The 25802-nt window shown below is 42.9% G+C and overlaps 1 protein-coding gene across 1 annotated transcript in view; it reads right to left on the reverse strand.

Moving 5' to 3' along the window:
• Positions 1-25802, reverse strand: part of LOC147103184 (protein argonaute-4) — an 83003-nt gene that overhangs the window by 54349 nt on the left and 2852 nt on the right. The window lies entirely within an intron of this gene.

The following is a 25802-nucleotide window of genomic DNA, read 5'->3' on the forward strand; positions in this document are numbered from 1 at the left end:
CCCAGCGGGGACGCCACGAGGACTAACTAGAAGTTTCCGAGCTCAACTGCCAGCAGGTTCCGAGCTCTACTGCCAGAAGGTTCCAAGCTCTGACGTCATCACGCAGAGTACAGGAATGAAGCCTGAGTGCAGTAACAGATACATTTAAAAGGTAAGTTAGTTAAAGGGAATTATGTATCTCAATGTAGGGACAACCGGTGGTACCGCCACATAGGCCCCCCCAGAATTCGCTTTAACGAAAGTCCAAGGGTGAGATGGTCTGACGAGCTAGTGGTCACGGCGGTCGTGCTGTCTCGACTTGGTAGGTGAGGTCTGAAGATGCTGCTCGTGAGCGGATCCTTATGCACGTCGTGGCGAATAATACGTATCCATCAGGCGAAGGACCGTGGAAACGTGCGAAAGAGCAGGCCTTGTCAGAGTGACGGGCAGGTCGGGCGGACGATGACTCTGTTGATGTTGGAACAAGTCCTTGTTCTGACGAAATCTGCAGGAACGCCAACGGGCGATCCAGAAGGACTTGACTGGCAAGGTCGGTGAACTCGCCGACAGGTGAGCGAAACCTTCAGGAGGCTGGAACATGCGGAACGGTGTGTGCCATAGTGCTACGACGTTAACACAGAGGGTGAAGAGTTGCTGCGTTGATCAGTGATCGGTGAGGCCAGCAACTTTCACGTGGCTGCAGGATGCCCGTTGGACCCGTCCTCGATGTGTGCAGCGTCAGTAGAGGTTTGCGTTTGTTAAAGGGAAAACTGGAGAAAGGGCGGAAACGGTCCAGGTTGTTGTTGCTTTCAGGAGGGGTCAACTCTGCCTGGAGGGCGGCAACACTTGTAACTATTGTAGATTTAGGAGAACACAGCCGGGAGGGCGGCACGCTTTTTGTTCACGCCGAATCGTGTAGTAGGTAACACAACCAGCAGGCGGAAGGGCTGGTGCGTCGTCGGCGGAGTCGTCGTCGTCATTTTTCACGAGGGATAGGTCCTCGTGGTTCGCGAGGGATGGGTCCTCGTGCGCGAGGAGTGCATCCTTGTGTTTCGTGGGGGTGAGTCCTCGTGGTATCCCCGCAGGGCGCGCTCCGATTTTGTGGGCCCGAACATGCTGTACCCCGCGCTTGAAGAGATGTATACTTGCTGTTGCTTTGGACGTAGAGGCGGACGATCCGTGTGGCGGTAGGAAAGACGAGTACGGGGACCGTAAGCAAGTGCGTGGTCGGCGCCGCATCGATGTTCTCGTCGAACGGGGCTTCTACCTTTATAAAGCACGAGGGAGACTGAGGCTCCCTGGATTGCGGTAGCGACAGCAAAACGGCTGGTGCTTCCATGGCGTGCTTCTTTTGTGAAAATTGCTCACAAAAATAAAATGGAGTCCGGTTGAGTTTTGTCCGTGTCAAACGGGATCTGCTCCAGGCTGCGCTTACCTTGTGATTACGTTCGCAAAGACTGGGTCGCCTTTGGAGGAATCGGTGTTAGGCGGTTGTACGTCAGTCGTCTTGTGGGAAGACGAGGTTCAGGCGTGCGTTGCTACCGTGAAAATCGTTCACGGATACAGGTTCACCAATTGTAGTGTTGGAATTGATGAGCTCCCGTACTCACGTCGTTGGGTCACCAATGTAGCGATTCGTGTGCATCGCCACTAAATAATCAAGTTCGACTTACTATAAATAAGTTGTTTGTTTACAGGAACAGGTTAAATACAACAGGTAAGGTAGCAGGTAAGATGGCTGACTGTAGAAGCACCGTGGTGTAGGTCTTTCCCCAGCGGGGACGCCACGAGGACTAACTAGAAGTTTCCAAACTCAACTGCCAGCAGGTTCCAAGCTCTGACGTCATCACGCAGAGTACAGGAATGAAGCCCGAGTGCAGTAACAGATACATTTAAAGGTAAGTTAAAGGGAATTATGTATCTCAATGTAAGGGACAACCGGTGGTACCACCACAAGCTCATCATAATACAACATTTAGTAACTGATAACTCGATTGTAACAGATGGTTCTTATTTGCACACAAGGAGCAGACCTCCTGACAAATCATACCATTGGAATTCGCCCCATCAGCATAATCCTAAACTACAACTGAAGGAGAATGGGTTTCTTTTTCACTGTTTTTCTCTTTCTATCCTTATGACAGTGATTCATGCCAAGGTCTGGTTCAACAATTGCCAACAAACATCAAATATCTCGTCCAGGTTGCCATTCCTTGCGGGTGAGCTAAGAGAAAAAGTTAGCAGGGTTTCAGACTACTGGGCAGCAGAGTTGAGCTGGGCACAAAGTTCACCCACCATTCACATCCTTTAGCAGGGTCAATAGACAGTGATCATGACTTGCGACCTTGGCCATGTTTTGTCATCCCTAGCTCGGGAACACAGAAGAAACCCATAGCATCCCACTGGGACAAACTAAGTAGTCAATAAGTAGGGACCAAATCAGGAACTTTCCCATTAGGATTACACAGGATGTGCAGCACAGCAACAGGCCATTCGGTGTTTATACTCCACTCGCGCTTCCTCCAGTCTTTCCTCATCTAACTATTAGCATAACCCTCTATGCCCTTCTCCCTCATATGCTTGTCCAGTCTTCACTTAAATGCATCTATACTATTTCGCTTCAACCACTCCATGGTAGCGAGTTCCACATTCTCTGGGTAAAGAAGCTCCTTCTATTTGATTTCTTGGTGACTATCTTATATTGATGGCCTCTAGTTTTGCTCTTCCCCACAAGTGGAAACATTATCTACTCTATCAAAACCGTTCATAAATTTTAAAGACCTCTATTAGGTCACCCCTCAGCCTTCTCTTTTCAAGAGAAAAGAGACACAGCCTGTTCATCCTTTCCCAAGAGGTATAGCCTCACATTTCTGGTATCATCCCTGTAAATCTTCTCTGCACCCAATCCAGTGCCTCTATATCCTTTAATAAAATGGCGACCAGAATTGTACGCAGTACTCCAAGTGTGGTCTAACCAAGGTTCGATACAGGTTTAGCATAACTTCCCTACTTTTCAATTCAATCCCTCTAGAAATAAACCCTAGTGCTTGGCTTGGTTTTTTTATGGCCTTGTTAACCTGTGTCGCTACTTTCAGTGATTTGTGTATTTGTACTCGGAGATCCCTTTGCTCTTCTACCAGACTTGGATTTGTATTTTCCAAGTAATGTGACCTCCCTATTTCTTTTACCAAAATGTAATACCTCTCATTTATGTGTTGAATTTCATTTGCCAATTATATGCCCATTCAAGTTATTAACTACTTGTAATTTGGTGCAGTTCTCCTCAGTGTTGACTATTCCCACCCCCCAATTTGGTGTCATGTGCAAATTTAGAAATTGTGGATTTGATTCCAAAGTCTAAATCGTTAATATAAATTGTAAACAGTGGTCCCAGCACTGATCCCCGTGGAACACCGCATCCCACCTTCTGCCACTCTGAATAGCTATCCTTTACCCCTACTCTCTGCTTTCTGCCTTGAAGCCAGCTAGTTGTCCATTCTACTACTTGCCCCCCCAACCTTATTCATTAATCTATTATGTAATACTTTATCAAAGGCCTTTTGAAAATCTAGAAAAATTACATTATTGCATTACTCGTCTACTCGCTGTTCCCTCTTCAAAAAAAAATCAATGGAGGTTGGTCAAGCAAGACTTTCCCTTTTGAAATCTATGCTGACTATTCATTATTATATTTTGGGTTTCTAGATGTCCTTCTATTTTCTCCTTTAATAGAGATTCCATTATTTTTCCTACCACCGATGTTAAGCTGACTGGTCTATAGTTCCCTGGACATGTTCTATTTCCCTTCTTAAATATAGGTATTATTATGTTAGCTATCTGCCAGTCTTCTCGCATTACCTTGTTCTATCGAATTTTTAAATGCGTGTAGTAATGCCTCGGCTATCTCCTCGTTAGATTCTTTCAAAATGCCCGGATGTAATCCACCTGGACCAGGGGTTTTATCCTGAATTATTAGTTTATTTAATATTTCTTTTTTTTTTTAATGCAGTTCTCATTTCTAATCTCATCATCCAATGTTATGTCTACCTGTTTGGTCTCCCTGGTAAATACTGAAGTAAAGTAATTATTTAATATTTCTGCCATCTCTCTATTGCTGCCAGTGATATTATCCTGTCCATCCTTTAGTGGCCCTATTCACATCCTGACTTTCCTGTTGTTTTTTTTAAATTCATGTGCCTTTAAAATATTTTACTATTTTGTTTTATGTTCCTTGATAATTTAATTTCATAGCTTCTTTTTACCTTTAATTGTTTTTTGACTTCTCTTCCAATCTCTTTGTATTCTCTCTCATCATGCTCTCCCCTGCTGTCCACGTACTTAGAGTATGCCCCCTTCCTTACCCTTAATTTTTCCCTTACATCTTTATTCATCCATGGTGTCTCATTAGTGTTTAGATTGTTCTTGTTTTATAGCGGAAATATATTTTTCCCGGACTTGGTTGAACACTTTTCAAACATTTCCCACTGCTGTTCTAAATCATTGTTGGCCAATATTGTTGTCCATTTTATTTTCCCCAAGTTTTATTCTCAGCCCTGCAAAAGTTGGCTTTTCTCCAATCTAATACCCTGGTCTTCGTCATACTTAGGTCCGTCTCAATTATTATTTTAAAAGCGTATTATTTGATGGTCACTATTGCCTAGATGTTCCCCATCTGTAACTTTTTTTTTTTTTAAACCTGCTCTGCTTCATTCCCCATTACTAGATCTAATAGCAAATCTGCCCTTGTTGGGCTTCTTGCATATTGGGTTAGAAAGGAGTCCTGTACACATTGTAGGAACTCCATTCTCTCATCCCCTTTATCTACCTCTTCTGGCTAGTTAATATCAGGGTAGTTAAAATCCCCCATGATTATTCTTCTATTTTTTTTTTTACTAATTTCCCTAATTTGTTTGCATATTTCTTCCTCCACCTCCCTTCCACTATTATTAGGTGGTCTGTAGACTACCCCATTAGTGTGTTTGAACCTTTATTATCTTTTATCTCTATCCACAAAGATTCTATTTTAGTCTTGCTGCCATTATGTTATCCCCAATAAGTACAGCTACTCCACCTCCCCTTTTCCCCCATCTTCTCTAAATAGGTTATACCCTGCAATGTTTAATTCCCAGTCATGATTTTTCTGTAGCCAAGTCTCAGTAATCCTTACTACGTCTGGTTCCTCGCAATGCATTATTGCTTCCAGTTCCCCTGTTTTATTACAGTGTGCATTGCTGCACAGACAGTTTAAACTCATTTGTAATAGCAGTTCCTCTCACTTTGTTAACCATCTTTTTACACTCCTGTTCTATAACTATTTATCCCCTGGCCAGCAATGTCCTCTCTTACTTTGTTTCCTATGCTCTCCTTTCCTGTTTTGCTTATATTAAGGCTGGTATCATTTCTTGTAAGAAGGGGGTGGGGGGAGGGATCTATTAGTTTAAAGCCTTCTGCCACCTCCCTATTTACCCTTTCCAAGTGATTCAGCATGATTCATGTAGCATTTGAGCCATCAGGGAAGTTTGGGGGGGAAAAAATGGCTCAGATTTCAAACAAGAACAAGTGGGATAATTTTGGATCCATAGAGCAATCTTTTGCTAGATTACTAAACTACAGTTATGTACAAAGGTACGAGAAGGGGCGCATGCAGGTCCAGCTAGTCTAGCCCAAGAATCGGGTACAATACATCCCTCAACCAATCTCTAAAGAACTGAGCTTTTCAGCTATGGATTACAAAACTCAACTTCGAAAAGGTGAAACCACAGCTATCCTTTCTCTCACGATTAAGTTCCAGTATTTAAGGCTCGCTATAAGATTGACAGTTATATGGCTATATTCTCAGGTCATGCAAAGGAAAGCAAAATAATTCTGCTGACGAGAGTCTTGCTGAAATCAGCCAATGACTCGATATGCAGAATCTGAATTTCGACACTAGCATCATTCAAAATAACCTTCCAGGAGACCAAGACGCTGCTTAGACACATCCTCAACTAGGGTTGCAAAATTCCAGGAATTTTTAAAAGAGGAAACTTTTCATGGGAATTTAAAGTTTTTTGCACACTGCTGGTTTTTGTCTCTGACCCTTATATTATCTTTTGTCATCAAAATAGACATTGTTCCATACAAATAAAAACAGGCTTTCAAAACTTTTTGTTATAATTTTGAACTTAATTGAACCCCACAAAAAAGACCCATCTAAAATAAAATAAGAGCGTCAGCTTATTTAGCCTGTAATTTGTCCTTTTGTCCCTTTGAGTCTTCTACTCATGAGTCTTTTGAGTCATCATTGCTCCTCTGGATTCTCTGACTCTGATGTGTCCATTTCCTCCTCTGTCACTGTCTAGCTGTGTCGTGGACACTTCTGTATCTGGCTCAATAAGTTGTAGGTTCGCCCGGATAGCCACCAGTTTCTCCACTCTCGTTAGTCAGCCTGTTGCGCACCTTTGTATGCGTATTCCCAAAAAGTGACCAGTTTCGTTTAGAGGCCACTGATGAAGGTGGGATTTGGAGTATCACCAATGCAATGGGCGACAGGGCCTCAGATGCACAAAGTCCCTTCCACCAGGTATGTGCACTGATATGCTTGCATGATTCCCATATCCCGTCCTCATTCCAAAGACCTTGCTTGGTAGAGAACTTTGCCCACGTCCAGATTGAGGTGGCGAGAGAGGGTAGAAATCACACTAAGTGCTGTTGATCTGTTCTCCAGAAAGTATTGGTCTCCCAACATGTTTTGGGTCCAGCATGTATGCTGCAGCATGAATCGGCTTGACACAAAATTCTCCTCGGCTTTGAGCAGCAGGGACGTGGGTAGGGCAATGCTGATTTGTTCTTTTAAATCCGCAAAAAGCCAGAGAACATCTGACAAGACAGCGTTAACTCCTTCAATCTGAGCAATTGCAGATGCTACGGGTGAGAGTAGTTTAAGGCTGCTAACCACTCTCTCCCAAAACACACCATCCAGCAGTATTTTCTTGATGGTGGTTTCCATATCCCCAGACTGGGGTATTGGCATTTCTTGCAGCGACTCCTTACCCTCCAGAAGGCTGTTGTACACCACCCCATCTAGTGTTGTTGGGCAGCTTCAGTGTGGTGTTCTTGTTCTTTGTCATTTGCTTGGAGTTGTAGGTTGCTGAAACTACCTGTTTTCCCCTGACATACTTAACAACTTGCCTGGCTCTCTTGTACAGTGTTTCCATGGTTCTCAAACCCATGATGTCCTTGAGGAGCAGGTTGAGCCCATGAGCTGCACACCCAATAGACGTAATATGAGGGTAGGCCTCCTCCACTTGAGCCCAAGCAGCCTTCATATTCGCAGCATTGTCAGTAACTACTGCAAAGACCTTTTGTCATCCAAGATCGTTGATGACCGCTTTCAGTACATCAGCAATGTATGTGCCTGTGCTCTTGAACACTGGGAGAGGAGTGGAGACGATGTAGTTTATGATGCCCTCCCCTCGTACATTTGGCCACCCATTGGAGATAACTGCAACATAGTCTGCCATTTCTATCGTTTCTTTAAGCTTTCCTTGGACTCTTATACTCAGCCGCCAGCAAATAAGTAGACAAAGCATGTCTGGTGGGAGGACAGTATGCAGGGCGAATAACATTGAAAAATCTCTTCCAGTACACATAGAAATATAGAAGATAGGAGCAGGAGTAGGCCATTCGGCCCCTCGAGCCTGCTCCGCCATTCAATGTGATCATGGCTGATCATCCAAATTCAGTACCCGATCCCTGCTTTCTCCCCATACCCCTTGATCCCTTTAGCCTTAAGAAATATATCCAACTCCTTCTTGAATATATTTAATGAATTGGCCTCTACTGCCTTCTGTGGTAGAGAATTCCACAGGTTCACCACTCTCTGGGTGAAGAAATTCCTCATTTCTGTCCTAAATGGCTTACCCCTTATCCTTAGACCTCTGGTTCTGGACTCCCCAACCATCGGGAACATCCTTCCTGCATCTGTCCAATCCTGTCAGAATTTTATAAGTTTCAACGAGATCCCCTCTCATTCTTCTAAACTCCAGCGAGTATAAGCCCAATCGACCCAATCTCTCCTCATACGTCATTCCTGCCATCCCAGGTATCAGCCTGGTGAATCTTCGCTGAACTCCCTCCATGGCAAGAACATCCTTCCTCGGATAAGGCGACAAAGATGTGGTCCCACCAAGGCCCTGTACAACTGCAGCAAGACATCCTTGTTCTTGTACTCAAACCCTCTCGATACGAAGGCCAACATACCATTTGCCTTCTTAACCGCCTGCTGCACCTGCATGCTTACCTTCAGCGACTGGTGCACAAGGACACCCAGGTCTCGTTGCACTTCCCCTTCTCCCAATTTATTGCCAGATAATCTGCCTCCCTGTTTTTGACACCAAAGTGGATAACCTCCCATTTATCCACGTTATATTGCATCTGCCATGCTTCTGCCCAATCACCCAACCTGTCCAAATCATACTGGAGTTTTGCGGCATCCTCCTCACAGCACACACGCCCACCCAGCCTTGTGTCGTCTGCAAAGGAGATATTACATCTAGTTCCCTTGTCTAGATCATTAATATATATTGTGAATAGCTGGGGTCCAAGGACCGATCCCTGCGGTACCCCACTAGTCACTGCCTGCCACTCGGAAAAAGACCAGTTTATTCCAATCTTTGCTTTCTGTCTGCCAACCAGTTCTCTATCCAAGTCAATACCTTGCCCCCAATCCCATGTGCCTTAACTTTAACTTATGCGGGACCTTATCGAAAACCTTTTGAAAGTCCAAATACACCAAATCCACTGGTTCTCCTTTATCTATTTTACCAGTTACATCCTCAAAAAATTCCAGTAGATTAGTCAAGCACAATTTACCTTTTGTAAATCCATGTTGACTTTGTCCGATCCTGTCGCTGTTTTCCAAGTGCTCAGCTATTACATCCTTTATAATGGACTCTAGCATTTTCCCCACTACCAATGTCAGGTTTACCGGTCTGTAATTCCCCGTTTTCTCTCTACCACCTTTTTTTGAATAGTGGGGTAACATTAGCTACCCTCCAATCCATGGGTACTGTTCCAGATTCCATCGAATGTTGGAAGATGATCAGCAGTGCATCTACTATTTCTAGGGCCACTTCCTTAAGTACCCTAGGATGGAGATTATCAGGCCCTGGGGATTTATCAGCCTTCAATCCCGTCAATTTCCCTAACACCATTTCCCTACAAATAAGGATTTCTTTCAGTTCCTCCCTTTCATCAGACCCTATGTTCCCCGACATCTCTGGGAGGTTATTTGTGTCCTCCTTTGTGAAGGCAGAACCAAAATATGTATTTATTTGGTCTGCCATTTCTTTGTTCCCCATTATAAATTCCCCTGATTCTGACTGTAAGGGACCTATGCTTGACTTCACCAATCTTTTTCTCTTCACATATCTATAAAAGCTTTTATAGTCAGTTTTTATGTTCCCTGCAAGCTTACACTCATACTCTATTTTCCCCTTCTTAATTAATCCCTTTGTCCTCCTTTGTTGAATCCTAAACTGCTCCCAATCCTCAGGTTTACTGCTTTTTCTGGCCAATTTATATGTCCTCTCCTTGGATCTTATGCTATCCCTAATTTCCCTTGTTAGCCACGGTTGAGTCACCTTTTTTGTTTTATTTTTATGCCAAACTGGAATTAACAAATTCTGTAGTTCATCCATGCGGTCTTTGAATGTTTGCCATTGCCTATCCACCGTCAACCCTTTGAGTGACATTCCCCAATCAATCCTACCCAACTCGTGCCTCATACCATCGTAGCTTCCTTTATTTAAATTCAGGACCCTAGTCTCGAGTCAACTACTTCACTCTCCATCTTAAATGAAGAATTCTATCATATTATGATCGCTCCGACCCAAGTGGCCTCGTACAACAAGATTGCTAATTAATCCTCTCTCATTACATAATACCCAGTCAAAATGGCCTGATCTCTAGTTGGTTCCTCGACATATTAGTCCAGGAAACCATCCCGTAAACACTCCGGGAATTCCTCCTCCACAGTAGTTACTAATTTGGTTAGCCCAATCTATATGTAGATTAAAGTCACCCATGATGACTGGTGGGCCCTTATTGCACGCTTCTCTAGTTTCCCTTTTAATGCCATCCCCAACCTCTGCATTACTGTTTGGAGGTCTATATACCACGCCTACTAACGTTTTCTGCCCCTTGGTATTTCTCAGTTCTACCCATACAAATTCCACATCATCAGAGCTAATATCCTTCCTTACAATTGTGTTAATCCCCTCTTTAACCAGCAATGCTACCCCACCTCCCTTTCCTTTTTGCCTATCTTTCCTGAATATTGAATACCCCTGGATGTTGAGTTCCCAGCCTTGGCCACCCTGGAGCCATGTTTCCGTAATCCCAATCAAATCATATTCGTTTACCTCTATTTGCGCAGCTAATTCATCCACCTTATTACGAATGCTCCTCGCATTAAGACACAAAGCCTTCAGGCTTGTTTTTTTTAACGCTTAGACCTATTAGAATTATTATTTACTGTGGCCATATTTGATTTAAACCACTGATTTCTCTGACTGCCACTTTTTCCTCCTTCCTATCTTTTGCTTTTATCCTCGTTTCCCTTTCCTCTGTCTCCCTGCTCAGGTTCCCAACCCCCTGCCATTTTAGTTTAAACCCTCCCCCAGAGCACTAGCAAACACTCCCCCTAGGACATCGGTCCCGGCCCTGCCCAGGTGCAAACCGTCCAGTTTGTACTGGTCCCACCTCCCCCAGAACCGGTTCCAATGTCCCAGGAATTTGAATCCCTCCCCCTTGCACCATTCCTCCAGCCACATATTCATCTGAAATATCCTTCTATTTCCACTCTGACTAGCACGTGGCACTGGTAGCAATCCTGAGATTACTACCTTTGAGGTCCTATTTTTCAAATTTACCTCCCAACTCCCTATATTCAGCTTTTAGGACCTCATCCTGTTTTTTACCTATATCGTTGGTACCTATATGCACCACGACAACTGGCTGTTCACCCTCCCCTTCCAAAATGTTCTGCAGCCGCTCTGAGACATCCTTGACCCTTGCACCAGGGAGGCAACACCATCCTGGAGTCTCATTTGCGGCCGCAGAAACGCCTATCTATTCCCTTTACAATAGAATCCCCTATTACTGTAGCTCTACCCCTCTTTTTCCTCCCGTCCTGTGCACAGGACCACCCCTGGTGCGAAGAAGTTGGCTGCTGCTGCTTTCCCCCGATAAGCCATCCCACCCCAACAATATTCAAAGTGGTATATCTGTTTGAGAGGGGCAATGTCCATAGGGGACTCCTGCACTACCTGCCTGCGCCTACTACTCTGCCTGTTGGTCACCCATTCCCTTTCTGCCTGTGCAACCTTTGCCTGCGGTGTGACCAACTGCATTGGCTGTGAGCATGAGCGGTGAGCCTGTTGCATATATAGCTCGAGCAAGGCACTCATCTGCATTCTTCTGGCTATGGTTTTCCATTGTATCAAAGAACCTTCCAAGTGGGCCAGGAGTTGCTGATAAGGAGCCTGATGCTGAATGTGAACCATCATCTTCTTGAATGGAAGCAGAGGAACTCTGGGCTGACTACTGTGAGCTTTGAGTGAAGTTGTTGCATTTGGATAAATGCTGCTGCATCTTTGTGGCATTCTTTACATATAGCTTTGCACATGTACACAGTCTTTCCATCTTTAATGCCTGGGGTAAAATGCTTCCACACAGCTGAAGGTAAATGTGGCATTGTTCTATGCAGAGAAATAAAGGGCATTCGTCTGTGTCAAACTGCAGTCGATCAGCACGATTGCAACAGGGTGAGTAAATTTTTCCTGAATGTCCATGTGATGGAAGCATGACCTGTGCACACGACACTACATCACCAATAGAGGGAGCTAATCGCTCATCCAACCAATCAGGACACATTTGTTCACAGTCACACACAAAACTTGTAATTATTAAAACAAGCCAAATAAGATAAACAAACATATATTGATTAAGAAATTCCTTAATAATTAAGATTCCATCTCAGTAATTCTGAGGACCTGTGGGAAAAAAAAAAAAGAAATGCAAAAAAAAATTATGCTAGCATGTGCTTTTTTGGGAAAAATTCCCAAGCTAAACTTCCCGTGGAAAATTTCCGGAAATTTACCGGAAACTATCCACCCCTTCGCAACCCTATCCTCAACTATTACAATTATTAAAGGTGTGCAATGACACAGAAGATTAACCCATAACTGAAAAAGAACCCGCTTAATAAAGCTTACAGTTTAATTGTATTGGATTCGGAAAAAGCGTGTGGAACAGTACGAGTCTGATACTAAAAGTAAGAAGTGAGAAAATCTACAGTCTTATGTCCAGGACCTCATGACCTTTGGAGAAATGGGATGAAGTGATTATTTGGCTAAGAGAAACAGCATTTCTTGATTTTGCCAATTTCCATGAAGGCAATCACATGAGGGACAAGCAAATAAGGAACAAATTGACAAGTTAAAAGTAGTAGAAACTGTCCAATGTAAGCGGTCAGTACTTACTTGGGAAAATGGTCAAGACCTTTACTTAGATTTGTTTCCTCCAAGTCCTGACTTGTGGTATCCCTTAGAATAGACTTTGAAGGAGTGCATTTAGTGCGAATTATTGGGAAAGGGAGCACAAGCTCCAAATAACACCCGTCTTGATTTCTTATGTTGGTCTATTAAAACTAATAAACCTAAATTAAATGGTCTTCATCTATGAGTGGCTGGGTTATGATCTCCTGATGGATTATTGCAAGTCTTAGTAAAGCCAGTGTCCATCACGGACATCATAGATTGGGCCAATCGAGCCCATGCCGGTTCTCTGCAAGAGCACTTCAGCTCGCCCCACGCCCGCGCCCTTGCAATTTTTTTTCCTTCAGGTATTTATCAGATTGGCTTTTGAAAGCCACGATTGAGTCTGCCTCCACCACCCTTTCAGAGAGTGCATTCCAGATCCTAACCACTCACTGCGTAAAAAAGTTTATCCTCGCGTCACCTTCGGTTCTTTTGTCAATCACCTTAATTAAATCTGTGTCCTTTGGTTCTTGACCCTCCCTCCAATGGGAACAGTTTCTCTCTATCTAGACCCCTAATGATTTTGAATACCTCTATCAAATCTCCTCTCAACCTTCTCTGCTCTAAGGAGAACAACCCCAGCTTCTCCAGGTAATTGAAGTCCCTCATCCCTGGAATCATTCTTTTAAATCTTTTCTGCACCCTCTCCAAGGCCTTCACATCCTTCCTAAAGTCCGATGCCCAGAATTGGACACAATACTCCAGTTGAGGCTGAACCAATGTTTTATGAAAGGTCCATCATAACTTCCTTGCCACTATTTATGAAGCCCAGGATTCCGTATGCTTTTTTTAACTGCTTTCTCAACCTGCCCTGCCACCTTCAACGATTTGTGGACCTATACCCCCAGGTCGCTCCGTTCATGCACCACCCTTAGGATTGTATCCTTTAGTTTATATTACCTCTCCTCGTTCTTCCTACCAAAATGTATCACTTTGCACTTTTCTGCGTTTAATTTCATCTGCTACTTGTCCACCCATTTCACCAGCCTGTATGTCTTCTTGAAGTCTAACACTATCCTCCTCATTGTTCACTATACTTCCAAGTTTTGTCTTATCTGCAAATTTTGAAATTGTGCCCAGAACACCAAAGTCCAAGTCATTAATATATATATCAAGAAAAGCAATGGTCCTAGTACTGACCCCGAGGAACACCACTGTATACCTTCCTCCAGTCCAAAAAACAAGCGTTCACCACTACTCTGTTTGCTGTCACTTAGCCAATTTCGTATCATGCCGCCACTGTCCCTTTTATTCCATGGGCTTCAACTTTGCTGGCAAGCCTATTATGTGGCACTTTTTCAAACACCTTTTGGAAGTCCATATACACATCAACCACACTGCCCTCAAAAGAAAACTCGATCAAGTTAGTTAAACACTATTTGCCTTTAACAAACCCGTGCTTGCTTTCCTTAATTAATCGACACTTGTCCAAGTGTTTATCGTTTCTAAAAGTTTCCCCACTACAGAGGTTAATCTGGCCTGTAGTTGCTGGGTTTATCCTTACACCCTTTTTTGAACAAGGGTGTAACATTTGCAATTCTACACAGCTCAAATTTGCAATTAAAGATACAGTGTATGGATTTTCTTTCACTCTTCAAATGTGGCTTTTAAATTATTCGTTCATGGAATGTGGGAGCCACTGGCAAAGCCAGCATTTATTGCCCATCCCTAATTGCCCTCGAGACGGTGGTGGTGAGCTGCCTTCTTGAACCGTTACAGCTCTTGTGGTGAAGGTACTCCCACAGTGCTGTTAGGGAGGGAGTTCCAGGATTTTGACCCAGCAATGATGAAGGAACGGCAATATATTTCCAAGTCAGGGTGGTGTGCAACTTGCAGGTGATGGTGTTCCCATGTGCCTGCTGCCCTTGTCCTTCTAGGTGGTAGAGGTCATGGGTTTGGGAGGTGCTGTCAAAGCAGCCCTGGCAAGTTGCTGCAGTGCATCTTGTAGATGGTACACACTGCAGCCACGGTGTGCCGGTGGAGGGTGTGAATGTTTAAGGTAGTGGATGACGTGCCAATCAAGCAGGCTGCTTTGTCCTGGATGTGTCTAGCGTTTTGATTGTTGTTGGAGCTGCACTCATCCAGGCAAGTGGAGAGTATTCCATCACACTCCTGACTTGTGCCTTGTAGATGGTGGCAAGGCTTTGGGGAGTCAGGAGGTGAGACACTCGGCACAGAAAACCCAGCTTCTGACCTGCTCTTGTTGCCACAGTATTTATGTAGCTGGTCAATGGTACCCCCCCAGGATGTTGCTGGTGAGGGAATGCCGTTGAATGTCAAGGTTAGACTCTCACTTGTTGGAGATAGTCATTGCCTGGCACAAATGTTACTTACCACTTATCGGCCCAAGCCTTGAGGCATGCTCATCATATCAGAAGGCAAATTTCTTAAAAAAAGGGAAAGAATAAATAAACTCGGTAATAATTGTGTTTTTTTGGATGAGGAGATATTTTAACATAAACCAACACAAACTATGCCAAGATGAAGTACCAGCAATCATTTCTCCTTGATATGTAGTTGCCTCTGTACATAAAACCAATTCATTCCTTCATCACAATAATTTCAACTAGGTAAAGAGTCAGAAGCAACATTATAGACCAGTATGATAGCAAAACACTGCGGATGCTGGAAATCCGAAACAGAAAACGCTGGAAAAACTCAGGAGGTCAGGCAGCATCGGTGGAGAGAGAAAGAAAAAGAGAGTTAACGTTTCAGGTCGATGACCTTTCGTCAGAACTGGAAAAAAGCAGGAAATGGAATGGAAAGCAAGTTTGAGGGCTGGGAAAAGGGGGAGAGGATGAAAGAACAAAAGGGAAGAAGCGTTTTCTATTATAGACCAGTAGTTGGGAAGGTACTACAAAATTCAGCAATTCTACCCTTTACTAGTGCTCAAGTGGGTCGAGATCCCCAAAACATCCCCCATCAACCTCACAAATAAGCAGCGCCATTAACATTAGGCAAATCAAAGATGTGCAGTTTTCAGCTACAAATCAGCCACATAGTAAGGAGGCCACTTCTGCTAAAGATTGGTCCTACAGCTTTAATAGAACCCTTTCACAGCACAATGGATTCCCAAACAGTCCTCTATTAGGAGGTCATAACCCAACCACTCACTGAAAAGGCTATTCAGGGCTATTAGACGTCAACAGCATTTCTTGCCTTCTCTCGTTTGCCAGAAAACACACGACTGTGATCCTATGGTGAGAAACTAAGATTTTGCATGCAAGCCTCCCACCGAAAATCTTTTGGAAGACTTGCAAGTAAATACAGTATATGAGCGACATTGATGCCCAAAATGTTTATGTTCAGCAAAACATTTTTACACTGAAAATGTCAGAGACATGCCACTTCCTTTTCCTCAATTCTAATTTTTCTTGCTTGCACATGCACATTTCATAGATATATCACATATTACATGCCACATCAGACAAACAGGACATGATGTTTAAGGTATAGTTACACTGCACAGTAGAACAATTCGTTAAACCTGACTGCCACTGCTGTAAAACACCATTCTTAAATTTAGACATGATGCAGATCGCCACTCTAATATTTACCCTGTAGTTGTTCCCTTATCTTTTACACACATGCTCTAACTTGCATGTACTTACAGCAGGCATGAAGATAGTTTACACAGCACATTGCCCTTAAAATATACAGGGAGTGAGCAAGGGTGGAACAGGAGAAGACCTTGCCTCAAATTTGTCTATAATGAACCTGCAGGTATTTTAGACTTACAAATCTATAGTTTTTATATAAACACACTAAATCCACCTTGTTAGATAAGATATTTGAAACAAATGAAACTGATGGCACAATACTCAAATGAGAAGTTTCAAATGTGCTGAACCAGTACCGGTTTGGTACCCTCCAATGTATAAGATCATTAGCAAAAAATAAAAAGCACACTGGTAACCTTAGGGCAAGGGCTGGTAATTGATTGGGAGGTAGGAGACAGCAGGGGTAAAGGGAATTTATTTTGATTGGCAAGATGTGACAAGCAGTGTTCTCCAGGGGCCTGTACCAAAATCTCAGTTTTTTTTTACAATATATATCTCAATAGTTTTGATGAAGGCGGACATTCCTGGAAGAGAGGTGGCAGTGAATTAAACACTAATACAAAAAGAAAATACTGCAGATGCTGGAAATCTGAAATAAAAACAGAAAATGCTGGAGATACTCAGCAGGTCAGGCATGTCCACCTTGAAGTAGTTCTGCTCTTCTCTCCGACAGGATTTCCGTTTGTCTCCTTTACCTTGTTCATCTTCAATGCTTTCTGTCTCCCTTCTCGTGTTTGATCGGGTATCTACCAAAACTTGCTTTCACAGCCACATATCTTTCCTCAGCAACTGTCTCCGGCTCCGACTTACTCCATGTGGATTCCAACTGAAATGCCACCCTTCATGTTTTGGATCCACCCAGGACTACAGATATCTTCAAGATATTCAGCGTTCCTTGAACCACTGCTCTCGCCGTATCCTGAGATCCATGCTGAATGCCATGTGGCGCCACATGAACACACTCGACCTCTCTCTTCAGCAGCACCGACTCACTCCATCTCAAAGCTGTCCTGGTCCACAGTTCCATTTCATCCTTCGCCTCATCCGGCACTTCAACAAAAAATGTTTTCTCTTCCTTTCAGATGTCAAGGATTGCAAGTTTCAACAACTCTTGGACACCAACGCCCCTCCGGAACCTTCTTCCCCTTCACTTTCCTCTGACCCCATCCCTTCTCCCAATCTCACCCCCTGCCGCATTTTCACTATCCCCCCTCTGACCCCAAACGATCAGTCCTTAGCAGGAAAAGAGAGTTGAGGTAGAGATCAGCCATAATCTAGGAATGGCAGAGCAAGCTTGAGGGCCTGCACCTATTGACAAGTGTGTATTGCTAAAAAAAGGTCACATAGCTTAAACCAACATAACCCAATGAATGCAACTGGTGACTAGAAAAATAATTTCCTCTGATGCAATTCAAGATCTAGCCTTTGATACTTAATTGGAAAACAACAATCTCATACCATATTACTTTATTCATATATACACACAAGCTAACACTAATATAGATTTAAAGAAGCAGTCATTTAAGTTTGAGGTTAAACTGTCCACAAAGTGTAAAATATTAAAATCTGATTTAACATTTTGGAAAGCTTAGCAACTATAGTAGAAAACACATTTGTAATTTAATCTATGAATAATCTTACTATTTATATTTGATTTGTTTTTTAATGGGTCCAAAGTGATGAAAGCAGCCAGAAATATCTTTCAGATAACCGGAGGGGATAAATATAATCTGTTCAGATATTACTATTACTAGAATGGTTGTGTGTCATCTGACATTTAGAATACTTACTGCCAATTCAGATTTTAAAACTGATGTGCAATAATTCTCTACAGTCCATTTTTTAAAACAACAGCTGTAAAATGAACCGATTTCAGTCATACCACGATTTAAATCCAGATGCACCTAAACAACTATATCAGATAACACAACACAAGGCAAAATAAGTGATTTAAACATCCTTAATTACTTGATCCTGTTAAAATCTATACTACTTCTTGGAAAATTTTACATATCTCACTTCGACGCACATCGTGGATTTTCCCTTCCCTATCTGTATTCTTCTCGGTTTATATGCAAACCAAAGACAAGTAATTATTCTGATACATTCCAGAATTCTCTTGTAAATTCCAGAATACAGTATTTGTAATGTTTTCCATTTAAAAAAATTGTGAATTGCAGGGACTTTAAAGCAGCAAAAAAAGTGGCACATCACAGATAACTGCTTTCAACACTATTTGCTGAACAGGTAACTTGGATGGAAAAGTACAACAGGACTGCAGATCTGAAGATTAATGGCCCGGATTTTGCGGTCAGTAGCGAAGGGACGGCGCTTGCCGTTGACCTCGAAAAAAGCTGCCCACAAAGATTTAGTGGGCTCTAGAGCGTTGATTTCCCCTATTCTGATGTGACTTTGAATCTGGCACCATCTATAGGGCATCAGCAATAGTGAAGTCATCAAGCAGGCTGATCAGCCAATCAGATTGAAGGATTCTCAGATGGCAAAGCAGGAAGTAAAAAGCACAGATTACAATTCACTTTATAATCCATTTTTACAGAAAGCGAAAGAGAGATTGGGACATATACATAGGATTAAGGTAGAAGCTGAAATATAAAAAAAAACTCATGACATTTTAAAATATTATGAGGGAATGACATTCCACACTTGGTTAAAAAAAAAGCTTTTCCAGGGCCAGAAAGGTTGTTCAGCAGTAATTATGACTTAGTACACCATTAAAAAACTCAGTTACACCTCATTCAACAAAGCTCAGCATTCTCAATGATTTTTACAGCGAGAATAGTGCATAAAAAGTTGAAGTTCACGTCAAATCACTGATTGTGTTGATTTCCTCTGCGAAGACTGCAACAGTACACCCTGTGGAGGAGCAGGGCATCATTGACAGCAACTTCCGGATTTCCGCGTTTAACTGCACATGTGCGGACGCCAGAAGTTGCTGTCAGTTTTACACAGTAAAGATGGCGAGCACTGACAGTTTGGCCATCATTACAACTGCAAATTCCGGCTCATTAATTAAAGTAAATAGTGTTATTGGATTTGACCACATTGCAAAAAAACACTGTATAACCATAAAAAAAAAATCAGCAGGATGTAAAATGTGACTAAACAATGATCAAAAGACAGGTGTTCATAACAAACCTAATTCAGTATTCAAAGCAAAATACTTTGATTTCAGTGGCAGTATAATATGGCTTTTTGTAATAAGGTCCTAAATACTACAAATTTAAATATTTTTACATTTTTCCAGGACACTTCTTACTTTTAGTGCAAGGACTCAAACACCCAAATAATCCAATCTGTTGCTCGCCACCTTCTAAACTCCATTAGTATCTGCATTTTCTCTGCTAAGCAGTTACAAGACTTCTTAAAGCTGATGGATTGCACTATTTTTTAAAAAGGATCAATCCAGAGTGATGTAATCAAAAGCTGCACAACATTAGAACGCTCCCAATAATTAGGTCCTAGAACTAATATTCATTTTTTACATGTCAAATGTTTAAAAATAAAGTTTTCCCACTTAGTACTGATTAAAATTTCAGAACAAGCTGAAAATTTAGCAACTTAAATGTAGACTTCCTATTTTGCCAGAGTAAGTTTACTATTAGCAGAAAAACAAAAAACTTTAAAAAAATGAAATCAAGAAGCTCTCATATTCACATTCCGTTTCCCCAACTATTTCAGCAGTCACCCGGACACTTAAACATCTCAAAACTCATCAGGCAAGTGGAAAACATGCAAAATGAATCTCAATTGTGCAGTTAAATGATATAGGTGCAGAAAAACTAGATACTGGAGACGTATGCATTATAGGAGCCCTTTTGAAAGTCCTGATGGCACATTCAATTTTTCTCCTCCAAATTTTTCTTCTTTTGCTCCTGAAGATGTTGAGGTTCTTGCAGATGTATGGCTTCACAAGCATCTTGTCCAAGTAATTATACAGGTGTGATCCTTTGCAGTAAGAATGTTGACAAGCTATTTTATCATTTGTGGAGGGGGGGAACCATCACAGCCAAGTGCAATCTTGTTCTCACTCAACATCTACACATGCACATTTCCAGCATGGGTCACTGGAGGACGATCAAGAGTGGAAGGCCTGGATGATTTTCCCCCACTTCTTAACTCAAGAGGCATTGAAGCCAAGACTCGTACTCATATCAGGGTCAAACCTGAGATTTTCCTTGTCTACATGGCTCAGCTATTAACAGTGCACAGTAAAAAAAAACTTACAAATACTGCCAATGAGAAATGTATCGATTACATCAGATTTAAAAGGGTAGTTCCTCTTGTTGAATTACCCCATAATCCTTTATTAAGGGTGTAGCTATCTATATCAGTGGCTTCAATGCCCTTTGTTTCCACAATTTTATGCTTTAGTACTGCCGACTGGAAGCAGACATTCGGTGCAAAACTCCATTGATACCACATGATGGAGGTCTGTGTTAGCAATACAATAAACAAACATTCAGGATCTCCATATTAGATACAAAAATGTTGGCCTGTATTTTTTGATCGGAGGCTTCCTGCGTGCGGAGGTCTCCAATCTGGAAAAAATTTACGCCCTTACCCGAGGGCTCCAGAGGTCCTACCATTTCTGCTCCTGGGCCTCTGCTCTACGAAATGCGCAGGGCCCAGGTATCCCAGGGGCGCAGGCGGTTCGCAAGTGTCCCTGGGATCACGTGGGCCATGGGGAAACAATGGAAGAAGGGAATCCCCCTTCATACTTTTGACAGCTTAGACCTGTCAAAAGTATGAGTGGGGCTCACTGAAAATACACATCAAAACATTAAATAAATTTTTAAAAATCATTTTAAAATTAGTTAAAATTACATTAAAATAGTAAACAAACTTAATTTTTTGAAAAAAATTACAGGGCTAAAAATAAACTTACCTGTTTTAAAAAGTATTTTAAAATTATAAAAAGGAGTGAGAAAAAAATATTTTTTCACTTTTTTAAAACTCATGCTGGTAAAAGCAGGCGTATGATTTTTAAAAGATTTCAGCGGGCGGAGGTTCTGCAGAAAGCCGAACTCTCCACCCGCAGAGGCCCTTCTCCAGGGCAGGCGTGCGATCTGTCAAGAGGATTCTTGGCGTGCAATCTGTCAAGAGGATTCTTGGCAGATCGGAAGTGCTGGTTTTCAGCGCATGTGCTTCGCATGCCTGAAACCGGCACTTGCGAGATCCCTACGGGTGTGTACACAGCTCGTACACACCTGTAGGGATCGGAAAATACAGGCCGTTATGTTTAGTATGAAGAGATTTAGTCAATCCAAAGCTATTTTCTCCTCTAGGATAAATTAATCAAGCCAAATATGACAAAGAACTGCAGGAACAAGACATTCTTTGCTTCCAGTTGCTGAAGAATTTTTTTTTAAATCTTTGTATTCGTTGACTCAATCACAGATGGCATGTATTGACTTAATCCAAGACTTGCTTAGCATGTCTCCAAATGCAGAACTAAGTGTTACGACCAGTTTATTTTAATTCAACATTGATTACAAGAATAAAACCAAGAGGTTCAACCCTAATTTGGAAATACAAAGTTTTATGAAAAGGTACATAAAGCATCAATATTTTGCAATGATTACCTGGAAAATTATTGGTTTAATAACAAAAGGAGTAGAAAATTTTAAGTAATCACAAGAAACTCCACTGCAAACAAACAGGGCGAAACTGCAGGCAAAAAAAAGTCCCTCACCCCAAACCCTAGACAACACCCTAGATTTTAAGGCTGCACCCCAGCCACCACGCAGGCCTGATTTCTCAACCAGCAAGTGGCTCCCAATCACTACAGCTGGGCAGGTCCAGATCTCCAGTCACTTGGCAGGGCCTCATCTCCAAATGCCTCTACTTAAAAGAGCTTGTGCTCCAAACATTCACTTCCTTGCAAGCAATACTCTCCCCAGCCATAACCTAATCCTGGAAGTGTTTATCAATATTATGGGCTGACTGAAACTTAGCTTACCAATAGTGACTATTCCCCTTACCACGGCCACCTCACCTGGCTACATACAACTTACTGCCACATCACAGTATGGTATGGCAGCTGTAGCTACTATGACCGGAAAGCCCTGCAGCGGGTAGTCAAAACTGCCCAACGCATTACCGGCACCCGGCTACCGACCATAGAGCACATATACCAGAAACGCTGTTTACGGAGGTCACGGTCCATCATCAAAGACCCTACCCACCCCAGCCACAGTCTGTTCGCCCTCCTGCCATCTGGGAGACGCTACAGATGCATTCGCACCCGTACGACCAGATTTAGGAACAGCTTCTTTCCCAGGGCTGTCATCCTACTGAACTCCACAAATAAACTCTAAAGCCTGCACATCTGCCAATGCACTTTATTATGGTTATGTTTATGTTAATGTATTGCAAGCCAAATGTATGTTGAATGTTTAAATGTCTTAATCTAAATGTACACTCTCGGGAGCCGCAAGCCTACATTTCGTTGCACTGCACTTGTGCACTAACAATGACAATAAAGTTGATGATGATTATGATTAAATCTGGGGGCTGCAGGTTTGAACATTTATGGGCCTGAAGTTTCCGCTAGGGACACAATCGGCAAAATGCGCTGGACACTGCCCTAGTTTTGCCGAGGTGAAGTTACGCTCAAGTTTTCATGCAAACTCATTAGCATAAACCCAAACAAACTCTCCCATGAATCAGTACAATCAAGCTGTGTGATCGACATATTTGATTAGTGACTAGAACAGAGTCAATGAGGCTCAAGGTGCGAGGGTGGGGTAGCTCTTTAAACGAATCGATTACTACAGCAGCAGCGCAGGCCTGTAGCTTCAGTTGACTGCTAGTCGCTAGTCTTCAAATAACTAACTGATATTTCTGCAATAGATCAGATCAACTGACTGATTTAATACCCTTGGTCTTACCTTAGAAACTAATTGCTGCAGCAGCAGGGCAGACCTAGTCAGTGGCTTCAGCTGACTGCTGGTCAGGTTCTTGTGCCCGAGAATCTGGGTGCAATGTGATGACACACACCCACCCCCACCCAAACAAGCACAATCGTAATCTGACCTGGGGACATGGTCAGTTTTGCGGGTGGGGACTGCTTTGGGCAAAGGGATGACTGAACTAGCGTGAAAGATTACCGGTACAGTTGAGGGCGCAGCTCACTTGCGCTTCAAATTCCACAATCTTGAGCTATTTCATTTGATTCCGGACAGATTAAGCCATTATCTGGGCAGAAATCATGCGGAAACTCCAGGCCATACTGAGTGACTGGCCATGCTATGTCAGTCTAGCTTGACCATCAAGTAATATTGCTTCTTCCTCATAGTGGCTAAATCTTATTAAAAAAAAACTTGCATTTATATAGTGCCTTTCATGACCTCAGGATGTCCCACAACGCTTTACAGCCAATGAAGTACTTTTGAAGTGCAGTCACTGTTGTAATGTAGGAAACACAGCAGCTAATTTGCACACAAGGATCCACAAGCAGCAATATAATAATGACCAGATAATCTGTTTTAGTGATGTTGGCTGCGGGATAAATATTGGCCAGGACACCAGGGAAAACACCCCTGCTGCTCTTCAAAATTGTTCCATGGGATCTTTTACATCTACCCGAGAGGGCAGATGGGGCCTCAGTTTAACGCCTCACCTGAAACACTCCCTCAGTACTGCACTGGAGTGCCTCGATTTTGTGCTAAAGTCTCTGGAGTGGCAACTGAACCCACAACCTTCTGACCAGAGGAAAGAGTGCTACCCACTAAGTCACGACTGACATGGCTCCAGGACAAACTCCTCTTTTCCACCACGAGCTGCCTTTTTGACCTGCTTCCCCTGACAGGCAGTCACATTTAGAGTCACAGGTGTCTGTTTACAGCCAACATAATATACGTGGATTCAAATTTTACTTTTACAAGTTGAGATTGTTGATTATTGCCAAAATTGTTTAAAAATAAATCATTCCTTAACTACAACACAAATTTTAATATTGAGTCAACTGTGGCTCAGTTGGGAGCACTCTCGCCTGCATCAGAAGGCTGTGGGTCCCACTCGAGACTTGAGCACAAAAATCTAGGCGGACACTCCACTGCGGCACTGAGGGAGTGTTACACTGTCGGAGGTGCAGTCTTTCGGAGATGTTAAACCGAGGCCTTGTCTGCTCTCAGGTCCCGTGGTCGTAAAAGGCACTATATAAATGCAAGTCTTTCTTTCTACATTTAACATTTTCCTATATTACAACTGTGACTACACTTCATAAGTACTTAATTGGCTGTCGTCTTCTTCTTAGGCAGTCCCTCAGAACTGAGGATGACTTGGTTCCACATTAAAAATGAGTTCTCAGGTGACTGATGAGTCCAATGTGGGACCTACAGTCTCTGTCACAGGTGGGGCAGACGGTGGTTGAAGGGGCGGGTGGGTGGGGTGCTTGGGTTGACGTGCGCTCGGCTTCCACTTGCTCCCAGCGAAGAGACTCGAGGTGTTCGGCACCTACCCGGATGCTTCTCCTCCACTTTGTGCGGTCTTGGGCCAGGGATTCCCAGGTGTCGATGGGGATATTGCACTTTTTCCAAGGAGGCTTTGATGGTGTCCTTGAAGCATTTCCTCTGCCCACCTGGGGCTCTCTTGCCGTGCCGGAGCTCCGAGTAGAGCGCTTGTTTTGGGAGTCTCGTATCGGGTATGCAGACGATGTGACCCGTCCATCGGAGCTGATCGAGCATGGTCAAAGCTTCGATGCTGGGGATGTTGGCCTGAGCAAGAACACTGACGTTGGTGCGCCTATCCTGCCAATGGATTTGCAGGATCTTGGCTGTAAAACGCTTTGGGTTACCCGTGGAGGTGAAAGGTGCTATATCAAAAACATGTTCTCTCTCTCTCTTAATTTCATCTGAATACAATTCCAGTTGCAGCCAGGTGAAAAATTAAGTAACTGGGACTAATTCCAGAAGAGTATTTTTAAACAACTTAAGTTACTTAAGGGCAACTGTCTTTTGTAAGGGAAAACAAAGACTCTGTAGGCCTGCCAACACATAGAAGAGCAAATGTCTCAATTTCCATTTGCGAAAATGCACAAGGTTCTGCCAAGTTTATAAAACCAAGAGAAGTCTGGATATTAAGTTATCGTCTACTTAATATACTTGGTGAGCTACAATAAAATGTGCCCAGTTATTTTCTTGTTCCAGTTCCCATTGAGTTCCACACAGTTTAATCATGCTATTAAAATTAACAAACCTAAAGCTATACCCTCAAATACAACAACTTGCATTTATATAGCACCTTTAACATAGGAAAACATCCCAAGGAGCTTAATAAAACAAAAATTGACAAAAACCAAAAGGAAGAGATATTAGGACAGATGACTAAAAACTTGGTCAAACAGGTAGATTTTAAGCAGCATCTTAAAGAAGGAGAGATAGAGAGGCAGAGGTTTAGGGAGGGAGAGACAGAGAAGTTTAGGAAGGGAATTCCAGAGCTTAGAGGCTAGACAAGTGAAGGCACAGCCACCAACAATGTGACGCAGGGAGTGGGGGGCGCACATGGGTTAGAGTAACGCAGAGTTCTTGGAGGGTTGTAGTCAGAGGTTACAGAGATATGGAGGAGCGAGACTGTGGAGGGATTTGAACACAATGAGGAGAATTTTTAAATTGAAGCATTGTGGACCAGGAGTCAATGTAGCTCAGCTACCACAAGGGTG

The sequence above is a fragment of the Somniosus microcephalus genome, chromosome 20, assembly GCF_052327205.1.
Source record: "Somniosus microcephalus isolate GS21.2 chromosome 20, FLI_Smic_1.0, whole genome shotgun sequence".
Classification (NCBI taxonomy): Eukaryota; Metazoa; Chordata; class Chondrichthyes; order Squaliformes; family Somniosidae; genus Somniosus; species Somniosus microcephalus.